Source organism: Nomascus leucogenys, chromosome 2, assembly GCF_006542625.1.
Source record: "Nomascus leucogenys isolate Asia chromosome 2, Asia_NLE_v1, whole genome shotgun sequence".
Taxonomy (NCBI): Eukaryota; Metazoa; Chordata; class Mammalia; order Primates; family Hylobatidae; genus Nomascus; species Nomascus leucogenys.
The window spans coordinates 36,124,753-36,144,052 of NC_044382.1; the positions used below are offsets into that span (position 1 = coordinate 36,124,753).

The 19,300-nt window shown below is 44.0% G+C and overlaps 1 long non-coding RNA gene across 1 annotated transcript in view; it reads right to left on the minus strand.

Annotated features, from left to right (window-relative positions):
* Positions 1–3,592: 3,592 nt before the first annotated feature.
* LOC101176252 overlaps positions 3,593–19,300 on the minus strand; it is a 258,816-nt gene continuing 243,108 nt past the window's right edge. Inside the window, exon 5 of the long non-coding RNA XR_001115282.2 lies at positions 3,593–3,663. This is a non-coding gene — a long non-coding RNA (uncharacterized LOC101176252). The remainder of the gene's footprint in view (positions 3,664–19,300) is intronic.

Sequence of the window (19,300 nt, forward strand, 5' to 3'; positions counted from 1 at the left end):
AATTAGCTTCTTATTGCTGTACTTCCAGAGATTCTGAATTTGATGTTTCTGTCCAAGTTTGGGTAGCTATCTACTATTCAGTCCAAAAACAAATGAAGCAGCTTAAAAAGAATCACACAACCAAAAACCACCTGTTTCACAAGCTACAAAAACAGAAAGACAACTTGGAAACTTTTCAGAGATGGTGCCAGTTTCATGATTCAGGGACAGGAGAAGGGGAATTGGCTGGCTGGAGGCAATGTCTGAATCTGGGTATGAAAATAGACAACATACATATGTTTTTATAGATCTAAGGAGGAAAACTCAACAGCTCACATTACTTTTCAGAAACTAGCTCCTGGCCAGGCGCGGTGGCTCAAGCCTGTAATCCCAGCACTTTGGGAGACCGAGGTGGGCGGATCACGAGGTCAGGAGATCGAGACCATCCTGGCTAACACGGTGAAACCCCGTCTCTCCTAAAAATACAAAAAAAATTAGCCGGGCGTGGTGGCGGGCGCCTGTAGTCCCAGCTACTCGGGAGGCTGAGGCAGGAGAATGGCGTGAACCCGGGAGGCGGAACTTGCAGTGAGCTGAGATCGTTTCACTGCACTCCAGCCTGGGCAACAGAGTGAGACTCCGTCCCAAAAAAAAAAAAGAAAAAGAAAAAGAAACTGGCTCCTTAGAGTCCTAAGGTCAAATAGTGATCCCATGGAAAGAACAAAGAAACCAAAGGGAAATAAAGTGAATAGAGACATAATATTTTTGGTATTCCAGGTTCTATAAGAAACATGACTGATTCTTTATAATAACCACTCTGAATTGATCTCATTCCTTTTTCTAAAAGGCATGGGACTGGGTGCCATGCCTCACCATGCGAGCCATGGTGGCTCACATCTGTAATCCCAGCACTTAGGGAGGCCGAGGCAGGTGGATCATTTGAGGTCAGGAGTTCGAGACCAGCCTGGCTAACATGGAGAAACCCCATCTCTATTAAAAACACAAAAATTAGCCAGACATGGTGGCACATGCCTGTAATCCCAGCTATTCGGGAGGCTGAGGCACAAGAATCACCTGAACCTGGGAGGCAGAGGTTGCAGTGAGCTGAGATTGTGTCACTGCACTACAGCCTGGGTGACAGAGTGAGACTCTGTCTCAGAAAATCTCAGAAAAAATAAATAAATAAATAAATAAATAAAAGTTTAAAAGTCATGGAGATCTGCCTTCCTGACAACCAAACAATAAAGTGGTTTCTGAATTCCTGGTATGGAAGAAGGGATTGTAATAGACACCAAAGAATCCAGAGAACAAAAAACCGACACTATTGAGAGGTTCACACTCACAACTTGGCTGGAGAATGTGATATACGAACAAATCATTAGAATGTAACAGGAGAGCACTAAGAGGAGTATGGACTGGATGCTACCAGAACACAGGTAGGAGGAAAAATTCTTCCCAGGGGAGTTAGGGAAGACTTTCCAGACGTGTAACATTTCATTTCTATCAGAAGAGACAAGCAGGCACTATGACTTGTATGTTTGCATGTCCCCAAAATTCATGTGTTGAAACTGAATCACCAATGTGATAGTGGTGGGAGGTGGGACCTTTGGGAGGTGATTGGTCAATGGAATTAGTGTCCTTATAAAAGAGGCCTGATGGAACTGCCTTGTCTCTTCCACTGTGAGGACAAAGCCAAAAGGAGCCATGAACCACTTTCTACGAACCAGAAAGTGGGCCCTTGCCAGACACCAAATCTGCCAGTGCCTTGATCTTGAGCTTCCCAACTTCCAGAACTGTGAACAATAAATTTCTGTTGTTTATAAGCTATTCCGTCTGTGGTATTTTTTTACAGCAGCCCAGACAGACTAAGACAGCAGGTGTCTACCAGGTGGGGAAGTAGGAAAAGGAAGCAGGACCATGGAGTCTCACCTCACTCGTGGATTAGATACCAGAGAGTCACGCATGAAAGGGAGCCACACGTGGTCAAAGTCACCCCCGACAAGTCTGCAGGGAAACACATGTACCATCCTTGGGCAAATCCAACACAGCCGTTCCTTTCTCCCACATGGAAACAGATCACAGATCACTGCTTCTTCAGCTGAGCACCAGAGGAAGTCACTGACAAGTGTTTGGGGGCTACAACCTATGAATACAGTGAATAATTAAGCACCATAATCACCCTTGGCCAAGAAGTGCTCCTGGTATGAGAGGCCCAGAAAACTGGGGTAACAGCAGGCTCCCACCTTACCTCTCACTGCCCTGGGAGCACAAATACAAGGAGTAGAAGGATGACAGATCACCCACACTATTTACTGCAACTTTTTCTTTTCTCTCTCCTAAGTAAAGTTTCTTTCCTGTGAGTTAATTGTGTGTATGATGTCACTGTCCTGCCAAGTAGAGGGCACAAGCTCTGGAGTCCTCTGATGCCAATACTGTATTTGTGATTTCCCTAAGACTTGGTCTCCCTATCTCTAATACAGAGAGAATAGCATAAGGTTCTTCACACAGTTGGCATGAGGATTCAGTGAACTAAGCCATGCAGATTACACAGAAACACTGTGAGGCACAGGGAAAGTGGTCCATGAGTATTTACTATTGCTGCTATTATTATGACTCCAGTCAGAGGAGACAGCACGGGTTTGGGCACAAGTACAAGAACACCAGGTTTAAAGGATGTTGAGCAGCACAACTTGCCAGAGGTGAAGCCTGTAAAGTAGGAAACTTACTTCACAAATCTGGGGAATTTGGGAAGGTTCTTTATTGCAGGACTAAGCTTCCACTCTGCCTTTAGGTAAGAAGGAATCAGTGGAGATTTTCAGCAGGTAAGTCATAACTTGACATTTTGATTAAACTGAGATAGCTCTAGCTGTAGTGTGGAAAAGAAGATGGGAAAATCAGCCAGGAGGCTCCTGCAGGAGCTTGGTGTTGAGATAAGGAGAAAATAAATTGGCCAGGCGCAGTGACCCACACCTGTAATCCCAGCACTTTGGGAGGCCGAGGCAGGAGGATCACTTGAGGCCAGGAATTTGAGACCAGCCTGGCCAACACGGTGAAACCCCATCACTACTAAAAATACAAAAATTAGCTGGGCGTGGTGGCATATGCCTGTAATCCCAGCTACTCAGGAGGCTGAGGCATGAGAATCACTTGAACCCAGGAGGCAGAGGTTGCAGTGAACTGAGATCACACCACTGCACTCCAGCCTGGGAAAAAGAACAAGACTGTCTCAAAAAAAAAAAAAAAAAAAAAAAAAAAGAAAGAAAGAAAGAAAGAAAGAAAGAAAATGAATTGACAATGATGATGATGACAATGACGATGATAATAATAGTCTTGGTGTGGGTCCCCAAAAACAGACCCTGAGACCACGACTTGGGTGCAGGTTGAGAGGAAAGTCCAAGAAGCACAAGTTGAGGGAGGAGAAAGTCAGACGTGGAAGGGAGAAGGGCCAACAAAAGGCGTATCCCTGAGCAGGTCACTGCTGTAGAAAACTGGCCTTAATTCCAATGGGGGCACTCTGAGGAATTATGGAGGAAACACCTAAGAATTGCCCAACAAGGGAAGCTGGGGTACTTACCCATTGACTTCCATCCTTCTCTGGTTGAGGGTTTCTACTAGAGGTGTAAATCCCAGGACTTCTGGGCTGCTCTGCCTCTGGAATGACAAGCTCCTGGAGCACCCGAGGAAGTCCTTGGGGAGAGAAAGAGAGAGAGGCGGGCTTTGAGGTGGGAAGCTTTGAGTTTGATTGGGAACTGTCCTTGAGGGCTGCATGAGAGCTCAGAAATGGCTGACAGGATATGGGGGGTTGGAGAGGAGGAGGAGGAGGAGGAGGAAGAGTAATTGCAGCAGGCAACCTTTACTGGGTGTTTCCCATGGGCCAGGCATGGTGCTAAGCACTTCATATAAATGCATTATCACAGTCTACCCTTACAACCCTCAGGAGGTGACGATGCTATTTATATCTTCATCTTATAGATGGGGAAACTGAAGCACCAAGAGGACATATGATATACCCAAACTCACACAGCAAGTAAGTGATGACACCCATATTTGAGCTCATGTATTCCGACTCCGGGGTCCACACCTTCCATTACTACTCTATACTGCATCAGAGAGAATGGCAACATGCTGGGAAGAAGGGATGAATCTGAGAACAATTTAGGGTAGTGCTGCCCATAGAATTTTCTATAACGATGGAAATTATATCTGTGCTATGCAGTATGGTAGTCATTAGCCACATGTGACTCTTGAGCACTTGGAAATGTGAATTGTGTGACAAGAATTAAAATTTGAATTTTATGTAAATTTAATTAATTTAAATTGAAATAGCAATGCATGGCCAGTGGCTACTGTACTGAACAATGAAATTTTAGGAGTTAGACTATCCTGCACTGAAGAAGGTGATGGTGACTTAGAACTTCACCAACATGATGATGTTATACTGCATGGTGACATGTGCCACAGTAAGTTACTAAGAGTATTTAAAAATCTGAAATTAGGGTGGGCGTGGTGGCTTGTGCCTGTAATTCCAGCACTTTGGGAGGTGGATTGCTTGAGCCCAGGAGCCCAGGAGTTTGAGACCAGCCTGGGCAATATGGCGAAATCCCCTCTCTACAAAAAAATACAAAAATTAGCCAGGTGTGGTGGCACACACCTATAGTCCCAGCTACTGGGGAAGCTAAGGTAGGAGGATCTGTTGAGCCTGGGAGGTTGAGGCTGCAGTGGGCTGGGATCGCACCACTGCACTCTAGCCTGGGCGACAGAGTGAGATCCTGTCGCAAAACAAAATCTGAAATTAATGAATTTTAAATTTTTTATTTTAAAATATTATCAAATGAATGCAGATCCATAGTTTAAAAAGTCATATGGTAGGCCGGGTGCGGTGGCTCACACTTGTAATCCGAGCACTTTGGGAGGCCAAGGCGGGCGGATCACAAGGTCAGGAGATCGAGACCACAGCGAAACCCTGTTTCTACTAAAAATACAAAAAATTAGCCGGGTGTGGTGGCGGGTGCCTGTAGTCCCCGCTACTCGGAGAGGCTGAGGCAGGAGAATGGTGTGAGCCCGGGAGGCGGAGCTTGCAGTGAGCCGAGATCGCGCCGCTGCACTCCAGCCTGGGAGACAGAGACTCTGTCTAAAAAAAAAAAAAACAAAAAAAGTCATATGGTACTATAGGGTTTATAACAAAAAACGGCAGCCTCCCTTCGCATGCACCCACTTCCTGCTCCCCAGAGGCAACTACTTTCATTTCCTCTAGATATTGGATGAGGCCCACCGCGTTACAGAGGAGAATCTGCTTTACTCAAAGTCTAATTAAATGTTAACCTTACATAGAAGATACCTTTACAGAAGTATCTAGAATAATACTTGACCAAATATTGGGGGACTGCAGCCTAGACACATTGACACATAAAATTAATCACTGGACAAATTAATAGTAATTCCCTAATATCATCCTTCAATAAATCCTTAATAATTTTTAAATATCATTTAATGCTCATTTCATATTCACATTTAATTAGACTTTGAGTAAAGCAGATTCTCCTCCGAAACACGGTGGGCCTCATCCAATCAGCTGAAGGCCTGAATAGGAAAAAGACTGACCTCCCTTGAGGAGGAACGAATTATGCCAGCAGACAGCTTTCACACTCAAACTACAACATCAGCTCTTCCTTTAGGTATGTTTTTCCTTATTTATTTTGATATGAGAGTCTCACACTTTGTCTCCCGGCTGGAGTGCAGTAGCATGATCATGGCTCACTGCAACCTCAAATTCCTGGCCTCAAGGGATCCACCCACCTCAGACTCCTAAGTAGCTGGGATTACAGGTAAGTACTACCATGCTCTTACTTGAGTTTTCAGCGTGCCATCATACCCTGCAGGTACAATGGACTTGCCAGCCTCCATAATCATGCAAGCCAATTCCTTAAAATAAGTATCTAACTATCTCATACACACAGACACACACACACACATACACACACCCCCTATTGGTTCTGGTTCTCTGGAAAACTCTAATGTAAGTTGTTAAGCAGTGGGTGTATGAGTGTTTATTATACTATTCTTTTTACTTCTGTTTTAAAATTCCCAAAGTAGAGAGTCAAATCAAAGAGGAAAATTAAAAAATCATAGCAGTACGTGGGCAGTATTGGGGGTTCATTAGTCAAGTAGATGAGGTTTTTAAAATCCTCAGGAAGCAGGAGGAGGTAGGAAACTAGGTCTTGAGCTGAAAGTAGGCAGGAACCGCAATTGAGACATCTGCTAACCAGGAGTTTTGAAGAACTACACTCTAGTCAGAGAAGGGATGGATAAAAAAAAATAGCCCATTCATTGGCCTGAGGATGTGGCTCTCTTCAGCCCTGTGCCATGAAGAAGAAAGTTCTCCAAGACTTGATAATCATGAGCCTGTCCTCAACACAATTTGGGCTATAAAGTTATACCTGCTTGGTCTAGGAACCCTTAGCCTTAGAAATTAACATAAGAAAGAGGTCCGCGATATTCCTGGGACACCAGGTGACAGCAAAGAAAAGCCTCTCTGTAGATCTAAAGCCCTAAATCAAGATGCTTGGTGTTTCCATGTTTACTGCACCCCGATCAATAGCTCATAATTCAAAAACTACTTACAAAAAGTTAAAAGAGAGTCAGCAGACACAACATAAGGCACTTCTGAACATGCAAGAGCTTCAGATACTGAACATTCAAGAGCTTCAGGACACTGACTAGATACAGGCCATAAAATAAGCATCTTTAAAATGATCCAATACGTTTTTCAAAAAGGACTTAAAATTGAGAAATAAAAAGGCTATCATAAACACAAGCAGATTTAATTCAGAAAGTAACTAAATAAAACTTCAAATGAAAAACCGAGACATTGAAATTAAAAACCCAATAGGCAGAAACTTCCAGAAATGGCAGAGGATTGAAGTGGTTTTGAAATGTTCCCACCGATAACAATGATAAAAACAGGCTTAGGGGAAAAAAAAAAAACTTTTTTTTAAGAAGAACTATTTAAAGACCCTGGAGAGAATCCAAAAGCAGATAGAAGCAGGAGACTTTAATCTTAAAAACTGCCACAGGAAGGAGTAGGAATTTCAAGTTTATATCTTCCTTACCCGAGGGTGATGCCCAACCCTCACAGCTAGGGCTGTGAAAAACAGCCATGGAAAACCACAGCCTTACTAGCCAAAGGTTCCACAGATCAGAGTTCAAGGCTGAAAAGTAGCTAGAAGTCTACAGGAAAAGTACTGGCAGCAGAAAAACCACTGAAGAAGTATAAAACTCTGAGTATAAACTCTGTCCAGGTCTGTGGCCAAAAGCTAAACTACACATATGTGGTAAAAGACCCTAAGGAACCTGGTGAAAAAGGAGACAGAAACGAGAGAGAAATCTCCCCTTGAATACAGAGCTATGTGAATGTGTTGCCTTTTAAAAACAAACAAACAAACAAACAGACTTAGTACATTTCCTAACCATGCACCGTGCAGGTGGCAGAAAATTGAATCTTGCAGCCTTGAAATGTCAGAGACAGCCTAAAATCAGCCAAATAGCTACAAATCAGGGAGAAGGAGCACCTATAAGCAAGAAAGTGCACAAAGAAGGTGACTTCCGTCTCTGCTGAAATCCTTGGCTAACTACCAAATTACACAGAAACAGGGAAAACCCCCAAAGGGGCAGGCAGAAAAGCAGCAATAGGAAGCCATGAGAAGAGAGATAATGGCTGCTGTGTATCACAGGGGGACAAAGTTTGTGGTTGGAGACTAAAGAAGTCAGCTGCCTACTAGAACAAAAACTCAATAGTCCTCAGAAGAATACAACAGAATCTAGAGTTGCCATAATGTATTATCTATAAGGCCCAACTTTCTTTCTTTTTTTTTTTTTTTTGAGACAGACACTCTGTCGCCAAGGCTGGAGTGCAGTGGCAGGATCTCGGCTCACTGCAAGCTCCATCTCCTGGGTTCACGCCATTCTCCTGCCTCAGCCTCCGGAGTAGCTGGGACTACAGGCACCCACCACCTCGCCCGGCTAATTTTGTTTTTGTATTTTTAGTGGAGACGGGGTTTCACCGTGTTAGCCAGGATGGTCTCGATCTCCTGACCTTGTGATCCGCCCATCTTGGCCTCCCAAAGTGCTGGGATCAAAGGTGTGAACCACCGTGCCCGGCCTGAAGGCCCAACTTTCAACCAGAAATTACTATACATGCAAAGAAACATTAAAGTGCACTCTACACTCAGAGAAAAAGGCAGCCAATAGAAACTGATTCTGAGTGGCTCCAGATGTTGCATTTAGCAGACAAAAATCTTTAAACCCGTTATTATAAATATGCTCAAAGAATCAAAGCAAAATGTGGTATACATTGAATGAACAGCTTGGAACTCTCGGTGGAGAAATTAAAACTAAAACACATATAAAATTAAAAAGGGGGAAATTCTAGAGCTGAAAAGTACAAAATCTAACACTTTAAAAGTTCACTAGATGGGCTTAACTGAATATTGGGGATGGCAGAAGGAAGAATCAAGGAACATGAAGATAATGCAACAGAAATGCCACATACAAACAACAGAAAAAAATGAAGATTGAAGATAAATGGAGAGAACCTTAGAGACCTGGGGGAGCAATATCCAGATGTTCAGTATATATATGATTGTAATTCCAGAGGAAGAGGAGAGAGGAGGGAGTAGAAAAAAATATCTGAAGAAATAATTATTGAAAATTTCCCAAAGGGTCATAAGGAAAGTTTTAGGGTTGATAGAAATGTTCTGTATTTTGAGTGTGGTGGTGATTTCATGGGTATATACATTCATCAAAATGTATCTAATTGTACAATTTAAATAGATATGCTCCTATTAACAATAGCAAAGACATGAAATCAACCTAAATGTCCATCAATGACAAATACATGGTGTATTCCATGGTGTATATGTACCACATGTACTTTTTTATGCAGCCATAAAAAAGAATGAGACCAGTCTTTTGTGGGAACATGGATGGAGCTGGAGGCCATTATCCTCAGCAAACTAACACAGGAACAGAAAGCCAAATACCACATTCTCACTTGTAAGTGGGAGCTAAATGATGAGAACTTATAAATATAAAGGAAGAAACAACAGACACTGAGGTTTACTTGAGGATGGAAGGAAGGAGAGGAACAGAAACGATACTTATTGGATACGAGGCTTAATACCTGGGTGATGAAATAATCTGTACAACAAACCCCCATGACACGAGTTTACCTATGTAATAAACCTTCACAGGTACCCTCGAACCTAAAACAAAAGTTAAAAAAAGAAAACTTGGGAAATTAAAGGAGCAATAAATGTGATGATTTTGAACTTAAAATAAATATTAATATAAATAGGCATGCATTATTGTACATAAATTCAATCTCGATAAAGTTGTTTTAAAAAGTAAATGATGACATAAACTTCCCCCCTCCATTAAAAAAATCCTAATATGGCTGGGCACTGCAGCTCACGCCTGTAATCCCAGCACTTTGGGAGGCCAAGGCGGGTGTATCACAAGATCAGGAGATCGAGACCATCCTGGCTAACACGGTGAAACCCCGTCTCTACTGAAAATACAAAAAAATTAGCCAGGCTGGTGGTGGGCGCCTGTAGTCCCAGCTACTCAGGAGGCTGAGGCAGGAGAATGGCATGAACCCGGGAGGCGGAGCTTGCAGTAAGCGGAGATGGAGCCACTGCACTACAGCCTGGGCGACACAGCGAGACTCCAACTCAAAAAAAAAAAAAAAATCCTAATGTATGGGTTAAATATATTGAACACATCCGAAGAGAATACAGAAAACAGAAAAATAGATTTGCAGAAATTAACCAGAATGCCATGTGGTGAGATAAATGAGCAGGGCAGAGGCATGAAAAATAGAATGAGAGGAGAGTTCCTGTAGGACAGGAGCGTGGAAATGTGGTGAGATGGTATGTGGAGAGATTATCACCGATGATTTTCCAGTTTTGAGGAAAGACAAGAATCCTGAGGTTCAGGAAGGACATGGAGTCCACTTCAGTACAAATAAAACCATATCCACATCTAGGAACACCTTTGTGAGCATGAAGAATGCCACAGAGAATATCTTAAAAATAGCTCGAAGAGCCAGGGGTGGTAGCTGACACCTGTAATCCCAGCACCTTGGGAGGCCAAGGCGGGCGGATCACCTGAGATCGGGAGTTCGAGACCACCCTGACCAACATGGTGACACCCCGTCTCTACTAAAAATACAAAATTAGTGGGGCATGGTGGAGCATGCCTGTAATCCCAGGGAGGCTGAGGCAGGAGAATCGCTGGAACCTAGGAGGCGGAGGTTGCGATGAGCTGAGATCATGCCTTTGCACTCCAGCCTGGGCAACAAGAGTGAAACTCTGTCTCCAAAAAAAAAAAAAAAAAAATAGCTGGAGGAAAGAATGATGTCCTCTACAGTGGCATTTACAGTGGCAGCAGACTTCTCAACACAACGACAGTGGCCAGGAGAGAGCAGAATCTGGTCTTCAAAAAGCTGAGAGAAAATAACCATCAACCCGCCCGGCTGGTGCCTCGTAACCAACTGCAGATCCACTTCTGAACTTCTGTTTTGAACCTTCTCATGACCTCTTCATTCTCAGCCATCAAAATAGGTTCAGTCTCTTAGGCTATTAAGGGATTTTATTTAAAGTAAACAGTGTTAATGTGTTCAGGGTGTTAATGACATACTACTGTGGCCTGCCAGTGTTGACCTAAGCCACTTTTATTATAATATTACTAAAATATGCACAAATATATAAAACTAGGTATAAACCTCATATGCTTATAGTTCTTTAAATTATAAAGTTGTTTAATAGTAAACAACTATTAAACCCAAACAAATGTGTAAATATATATGTGATTTATTTATAAATTAAAAACAAAGTTACAGTGCCAATAAAATCCAAAACATTGACATAAATGTGACAGAATGCACCATCCATTTATCTGTTGATGGACACTTGAGCTGTTTCCACAGACAAAATACCAGATTCTTAGAATCTAGAATCCTGCAATATAGTTTTATGCTTTCTGTTTCACTGTGGGAGGCCAGCATAGTAGCTTAGAATGATGGGTCTGGAGTCAGACTGCCTGGGTTTAAATCCCACTGTGTGATTTGGGTAAGTGACTGAACCTCTTAGTTTCTATCTGCTTTCTTGTAAAGTGGATATAGTAAAACACTTACTCATGGGGAAGTTGTGAAGATTCAATGCAACAATACAAGGAAAGCATTTAGCCCTGTGCCCAGGACACACAAAAGCCTTCATAAATTATTATTATCATTGTTGTAGTTACTCCTTTTTAATGATAAACCCATGTTAACCTCTGTTCCATTATTTTGAAAGGCTAATCAACTTAATGAGACCCCAAAATATAATACCAAAAGATTATTCAAGGAAAAAATCCTAATGAACTTAGGACCTACAGAGCTGGCTCTGTGTTCACCTTCACCTGCAATGAATAAGGTATCAACCACCAGGCTTTTTTGAGTTTGGAATGCCTTAGTGTGGGCCACTGATGACTTAGTTTTCACACTCTGTCTTCTCTTCAGTCTACCTTGCGATGGGGTAGTATTAGCCTTCCCTTGGTCCCTGTGTGAGCATCAACTTCCATGCAAACTTGGGAACTGAAAGTGTGGTCAACACTCCCTGAGTGATCATCCAAGTGATCCAGAATAGGTTTACAGTCCTTTCATCCTTTCAAAAGAAAACAAAAACACACATAGGCACACTAGACACACACACACGTACACACTTACTCCTCCCCCCGCTGCCACACACACACACCCCTTCTGGAACTCTCTGACACTTAACAATGTGTACGTGGACTCTGGTTCTCTCTCTCTCTCTTTCTCTGTTAGATTTAACAACTTCCTGGAAAGAAGGATTTTAAGCCAAAAGAATCTCTTGGGGTGAGAATATTAAGCTTGGCGGAAGGCTACGGCAGGGGACTGGTAAAGGGGAGGGTTTGTTACACTCTAGAGTCAAAAGAATGCTTATGCACATAAAAAAAACCAACAAAACTCTGCTATATATCCAGTCAACAAAGAGGGCAAGCCCAGCTGTACAGAACGATAACCTTATACTTTTTAGTCTCTATGGGGTGGCAATTCATGATAAGAAAGGCTAGACTGAACTCCTATCTTTACAATGTTTATCAGGGGAAATTTAATAGGCCAACTAGCAACATTGGAAGAGAAACTGCACTACTTAAAAATACCATTGCTTTTTAATGACTTTAGCCCCTACTGTATACAAATGAAGCTACTTAAATATAAATTATAGCTATCACTTAATTAAAGAAAGTCTATTAAGTTCTTTGTCACAAAGGTGCATCCTTGAAGGTAATCATAATCTATTTCTCAAACATTTTACAGTTCAGACTGGCCCTACTACCAATCGTTCTAAATGAGTGCGGAATTAGCTGAGCTCTGAGTCTGGGTAGGTTCAGACACATCTTACAAATAAAAACAGATCCTGCAGCGTGTGAAAGCTTCTTCCCACATGGTACTTTTGGCCCCTATCTCCTTAAGTCTTCTCCTAATGGCCTGGCAAACCCTGTGGAGAAACGAAGCAAGGGCCAGACAAAGTCGATCACATGAGATGCTATCAAAGACTACTTCCAGACCCAGCAAACGATTACACCACGACCTGAGCCAGGGCACAAACAGAGGCTGGCTCCCCCGATGGGCCATGGGCCACTTCCACGAGTCCCCTTTTCCCATAACCAAATTCTGACTACCGTCTTCATCCTCTCAGGACACAAGAGACATTAACGGCAAAAAAAAATGGGTAGAATTCCTAAAATTCTTTAAGCTTACGAAATACAAAGAACAATTACTAGATTCATACAACGTATCAGATTCTTAGAACTAAAATCTTCCTTCCCTTGCCAATTTAAATTAAAAAGTAGGGGTGGCAAAAGAATGAAAAGCAGGTAAGCCCAGGAAGCTGAGGTTGCAGTGAGCCAAGATCACATCACTGCACTACAGCGTGGGTGACAGAGCCAGACCCTGTCTCAAAAAAAAAAAAAAGTCCAGGCACAGTGGCTCACACCTGTAATCCCAGCATTTTGGGAAGCCGAGGCGGGTGGATCACTCAAGCCCAGGAATTCAAGGCCAGCCTAGGCAATGTGGTGAAAACCCATCTCTAAAAAAAAAATACCAAAAAAAAAAATTAGCCAGGTGTGGTGGTGTGTGCCTGTACTCTGGAGGCTAAGGTGGAAGAATCGCTTGAGCTGGGGAGGTTGAGGCTGCAGTGAACTGAGATCATGTCACTGCACTCTAGCTGGGGCGACACAGTGACATCCTACCTCAAAAAAAAAAAAATTAAAAGCAGAGACACAAACAAATACTTGCATGCCAATGTGAATAGCAACATTATTCACAATAACCAAACAGTATAAATAACCCAAGTGCCCCCTACATGAGTGGATAAAGAAAATGTGTTAGGTCGGGCACGGTGGCTCACACCTGTAATCCCAGCACTTTGGGAGGCCGAGGCGGGCGGATCATGAGGTCAGGAGATCGAGACCATCGTGGCCAACACGGTGACAGCCAGTCTCTACTAAAAATACACAAAAAATTAGCCGGACGAGGTGGCAGGCGCCTGTAGTCCCAGCTACTCGGGAGGCTGAGGCAGGAGAATGGCATGAACCTGGGAGGCAGAGGTTGAAGTGAGCCAAGATCGCGCCACTGCACTCCAGCCTGGGTGACAGAGCAAGACTCCACCTCAAAAAAAAAAAAAAGAAAAGAAAGGAAAAGAAAATGTGTTATATACATGTAATGGAATAGTACTCAGCCATAAAAAGGAATGAAGCATTGATACGTGCTACAACATGGATGAAGCTTAAAAACGCTATGCTAAGTGAAAAAACCCAGATATGAAAGGCCAAGTATTGTATGATTCCATTTATATGAGAATATCTAGAATAGGCAAATTCACAGAGATAAAAAGTAGATCAGAATTGCCAGGAGCTGGGGGAAATGGAGAGTTATTGCTTAATGGTTACACAGTTTCTATGTGGGGTGATGGCAACGTTTTGGAAACAGATAGTAGAGGTGGTTGCACAACAGTGTGAACGTAATTAATACCAGGTACTGATTTGTACGTTTCAAGATAGCTAAAGGGGAAAATTATATATGTTTCAACACAATTTAAAAAAAAAATAAAGGACTTGAATCACTGGAAACAACACAAACGTCCTTCAACAAGTGAATGAATAAACAAATGGTGGTATATCCATATGTTGAAATAAAATAGAACCAACTATTGATATACATAACAACTTGGATTGATCCCAAAGGCATTTTGGTGAGTCAAAGAAGCCCATCTCAAAAAGGTGACATGCTGTAGGATTCCATGTATATGACATTCTCGAGAAGACAAAACTATAGGGATAGAGAACTGATGAGTGGTTGGCAGGGGTTAGGGGTCAGGGAAGCGTATGCTTATAAAGAGACAGCACAAGGGAGCTTAGTCGGGGTGGGTGATGGAACTGTTCTGAACCCTGATTATGGTGGTGGTTACAAGAATCTATACAAATGTTAAAATTCATAGAATGAGTCACCAAATTTTTTAAAAATCAATTTATTGTTTTTTTGAGATGGAGTCTTGCTCTGTCACCGAGGCTGGAGTGCAGTGGCATGACCTCAGCTCACCACAACCTCCACCTCCTGGGTTTGAGCAATTCTCCTGACTCAAAGTAGCTGGGATTATAGGTGCGTGCCACCATGCCAGACTAATTTTTGTATTTTTAGTAGAGATGGGGTTTCACCATGTTGGCCAGGCTGGTCCTGAACTCCTGATCTCAGGTGATCTGCCCACCTCAGCCTCCCAAAGTGCTGGGATTAGAGGTGTGAGCCACTGTGCCCGGCCAAGTTATTTTTTAAAAGTGGGGTAGAAGGAGAAATGGCACCAATTGCTATCACTGCCCTTACAACTCTGATTTCCTGTTTCTTTTCTCTTTTTTCTATTTTTATTTTAGAATTAAGGGGTACATGTACAGACATATTACAAAGGTGTATCACATGATGCTGACATTTGGAGTACAAATGAATCCATCACCCAGATATTGAGTATAGTATCTATGGGTTTCTTAATCTCTTAAAATTGTCAAAAGATCAGTCTGGGGGGAAATACAACTTGTAAAATTACAATAAAGGGTTTATATTTCTATTCCTAGAAGAGATTCTTTCCCTGCACCTCATCCACCCACATATAGTCACACTGTCTTTTCAGCCTTGATGTCTTTCCTGGACAAAACTTCTTTCACTTGAGAAAAAGAAACGTGGCTGTGTCCCAGTGATAATGCCCATAGAGTCCTGGAAAATACTGGAACACACATCTATCACGGCACAATGAGGGCAGTGCTCAGAACCCTTCTGCTGAGGTGCAACACTGGCAGGTTCTCAAAGTACAAGTCTCCTAGGTTGTTTAATAAGGATAGCCCCTGAAAACCTTCTGGTTTCATGACTGTGAGTACCTGGAAGTACCCAGTTCCACAACAGCCCATACAGGCTCCATCTAACAAACACACAAAAAAAACTGTGGGAGACCCTGGATCCAGCCCAGTGGTCTGCAGGAGAAAAATGCCGAGAGAAAGCTCCCAGCTATCTCATATTTCGGTGATAATTCATGCTGAACTGGCAGCTCTGGCCTTTGGAAGCCTCTGGAAGCCCCTGGAACATTATTTATGGCAGCTACAGACAGCTACAGGCCCTGGATGTGAGCTGGACAAACTTGGGAGAAAGCAGAGGACTGACTGCCCTGTTTTATCTCACCATAGGCTTCCTCATCTCTCCTGTCTGGGTAGGGGTGTCGCCCAGTGAAAGAGTATTTTACAAGCAAGCCATTCATCAGGACTCCTAATTAAAAAGCTGGAAAGCCTAACACTGGAGTTGGTTTTGCCATTTTCCAACACCTCATTAACCTCATCACTGATCGTCTGTTGAGGGCAGGATGCTCAGGAATTACTACATAGGATCTATCCTTAATGCTCAAGCAGAAAGAGAAACAGCAACCCTACTTAAAAAAAAAAATACTTCCCCCAATCCCCCAGATCATGAACAAAACAGGAAGGATGTGAAAAGGGGAGGAAGATCTGCTTAAACTTTACTAAACTTAGGAATATGCACCTTTACCCAGAGGAAAATAGAGGAGGAATATTAAGTAACCCATTTTTCATAGGCCTTTCTAGTAAAGGGGAAGATATTTTCTCAACTTCTCTCTGAAACAGACAGCTAAGAATAAATAACTAGGGGTTTGACCCATGCTGTGGACCAAAAGTTGTACTTTTTGTGAATTTCGAACTTAGCCCAAGTATTCCTTTTTTTACTCAACTGCAAAACTAAACTTATGTTTTAAATACATAAATAAACCTCAGGGATGGAGTTCAAACTGCAACCATGTCCATTTATTTTCCGTGTCTGGTGAACTGAAACACAACAATATTCACACAAAGAAACCGATATTTCTATGTTTTTGACTCCGGTATCATGGAAATGAGAGGAAGAAACTAGGTTGTATTCAAGCAACCATGACTTTTACTCTATCTCATTCCTGGTGAAAAATTGGTAATACTTGAAGGAGATAGCCCCAAGTGGTGGGACAAGACCCAAAACTGGACCTGAATCTGTGATGCTCTCACTGACCCGCCAGTATCAGCCTGTCTTCCTTTGTTGGTTCCCTACAAGAAGGAACAGAGCCCATTTTTTCCATCAAAATAAGAAATCAAGAAACCAAACAATGGATTTTTTTTTTTTTTTTTTTTTTTTTGAGACGGAATCTCACTCTGTCGCCCAGGCTGGAGTGCAGTGGCGTGATCTCGGCTCACTGCAAGCTCCGCCTCCCGGATTCACGCCATTCTCCTGCCTCAGCCTACCAAGTAGCTGGGACTACAGGCACCCCCACTGAGAGGTGACAGCATGCTGGCAGTCCTCACAGCCCTCGCTCACTCTCGGCACCTCCTCTGCCTGGGCTCCCACTTTGGCGGCACTTAAGGAGCCCTTCAGCCCACCGCTGCACTGTGGGAGCCCCTTTCTGGGCTGGCCAGGGCGCGAGCCGGCTCCCTCAGCTTGCAGGGAGGTGTGGAGGGAGAGGCGCCAGCGGGAACCGGGGCTGCGCTCGGCGCTTGTCGGCCAGCTGGAGTTCCGGGTGGGTGTGAGCTTGGCGGGCCCTGCACTCGGAGCAGCCGGCCGGCCCTGCCGGCCCCGGGCAATGAGGGGCTTAGCACCCAGGCCAGCGGCTGTGGAGGGTGTACTGGGTCCCCCAGCAGTGCCAGCCCACCCGCACTGTGCTCGATTTCTCACCGGGCCTTAGCTGCCTTCCCACGGGGCAGGGCTCGGGACCTGCAGCCCGCCATGCCTGAGCCTTCCACCCCCTCCATGGGCTCCTGTGCAGCCAGAGCCTCCCCGACGAGTGCCACCCCCGCTCCACAGCGCCCAGTCCCATCGACCACCCAAGGGCTGAGGAGTGCGAGCGCACGGCGCGGGACTGGCAGGCAGCTCCACCTGCAGCCCCGGTGCAGGATCCACTGGGTGAAGCCAGCTGGGCTCCTGAGCCTGGTGGAGACATGGAGAACCTTTATGTCTAGCTCAGGGATTGTAAATACACCAATTGGCACCCTGTGTCTAGCTCAGGGTTTGTGAATGCATCAATGGACACTCTGTATCTAGGTACTCTGGTGGGACGTGGATAACCTTTATGTCTAGCTCAGGGATTGTAAATACACCAATGGGCACTCAATATCTAGCTCAGGGATTATAAATACACCAATCAGCACCCTGTGTCTAGCTCAGGGTTTGTGAGTGCACCCATCGACACTCTGTATCTAGCTGCTCTGGTGGGGCCTTGGAGAACCTTTGTGTCGATACTCTGTATCTAACTAGTCTGGTGGGGAGGTGGAGAACCTTTGTCTCTAGCTCAGGGATTGTAAATGCACCAATCAGCACCCTGTCAAAACAGACCACTGGGCTCTACCAATCAGCAGGACGTGGGTGGGGCCAGATAAGAGAATAAAAGCAGGCTGCCTGAGCCAGCAGTGGCAACCCGCTCGGATCCCCTTCCACACTGTGGAAGCTTTGTTCTTTCGCTCTTTGCAATAAATCTTGCTACTGCTCACTCTTTGGGTCCACACTGCTTTTATGAGCTGTAACACTCACCATGAAGGTCTGCAGCTTCACTCCTGAAGCCAGCGAGACCACGAGCCCCCCGGGAGGAACGAACAACTTCAGACGCGCCACCTTTAGAACTGTAACACTCACCACAAAGGTCTGCAGCTTCACTCCTGAGCCAGCAAGACCATGAACCCACCAGAAGGAAGAAACTCCGAACACATCTGAACATCAGAAGGAATAAACAACTCCAGACGTGCCACCTTAAGAGCTGTAACACTCACCGCGAGGGTCCGCGGCTTCATTCTTGAAGTCAGTGAGACCAAGAACCCACCAATTCCGGACACACCACCACGCCCGGCTAATTTTTTGTATTTTTTAGTAGAGACAGGGTTTCACTGTGTTAGCCAGGATGGTCTCGATCTCCTGACCTTGTGATCCGCCCGCCTCGGCCCCCCAAAGTGCTGGGATTACAGGCATGAGCCACTGTGCCCGGCCAATGGATTCTAATTCTTATCTTTTTTTGGCCTACAGTAACTTAGCAGGGCTATGACATTGCTACCCAGTCACTTGGATCTTTTCCAAAAAGTTGCAACAGATACCTTTGCAATCAGAACGGAATGGCAGACACAAGTCCAGATATTTTATCTCACCCAGTTAGAAATTAATGGTTCATGTGGACAGATCACTAGACAAGCAGGAACATGAATGTATCTGCAAATGTTGACATCCTACACAAAAAACACTGAAAACCAGTGGTTTGTGAAACACAGAGGGCACCCATATGAGCTACAGGCTGTCTCCTCAGACCTACAGCTCCTCTCACCTTTTACAATCTTTTTGGGCTGGCTTTTCCTCCTCTTCTTTCATATAAGGGTCTATTCTTGGCCTCTTCCACTCTCCTTGGGGAGCTACAGCTGTTCTCATCCCTTCAAGGAGAGCCTGTTTCCTGTTGGCTCTCAATCTATGTCTGCAGCTTCTTTTCTTTTGGAGCTACAGGTCAGTATGTTTAACTGCCCGCTGGCCATTGACATGTGGATAATCCACAAACACCCTGAGGGTCATCTGCTTTCCCTTCCTCAGTCCCAAATCTATTCTTTCTGTATTTGTTCCTGAAAATTCTGAGCTCCATAGCAAACATCATTCCAAAACATTTCCTTTGACGCTCTCTCGGTCTCAAAATGAGCGTATTTCCAGCAAGGAAGC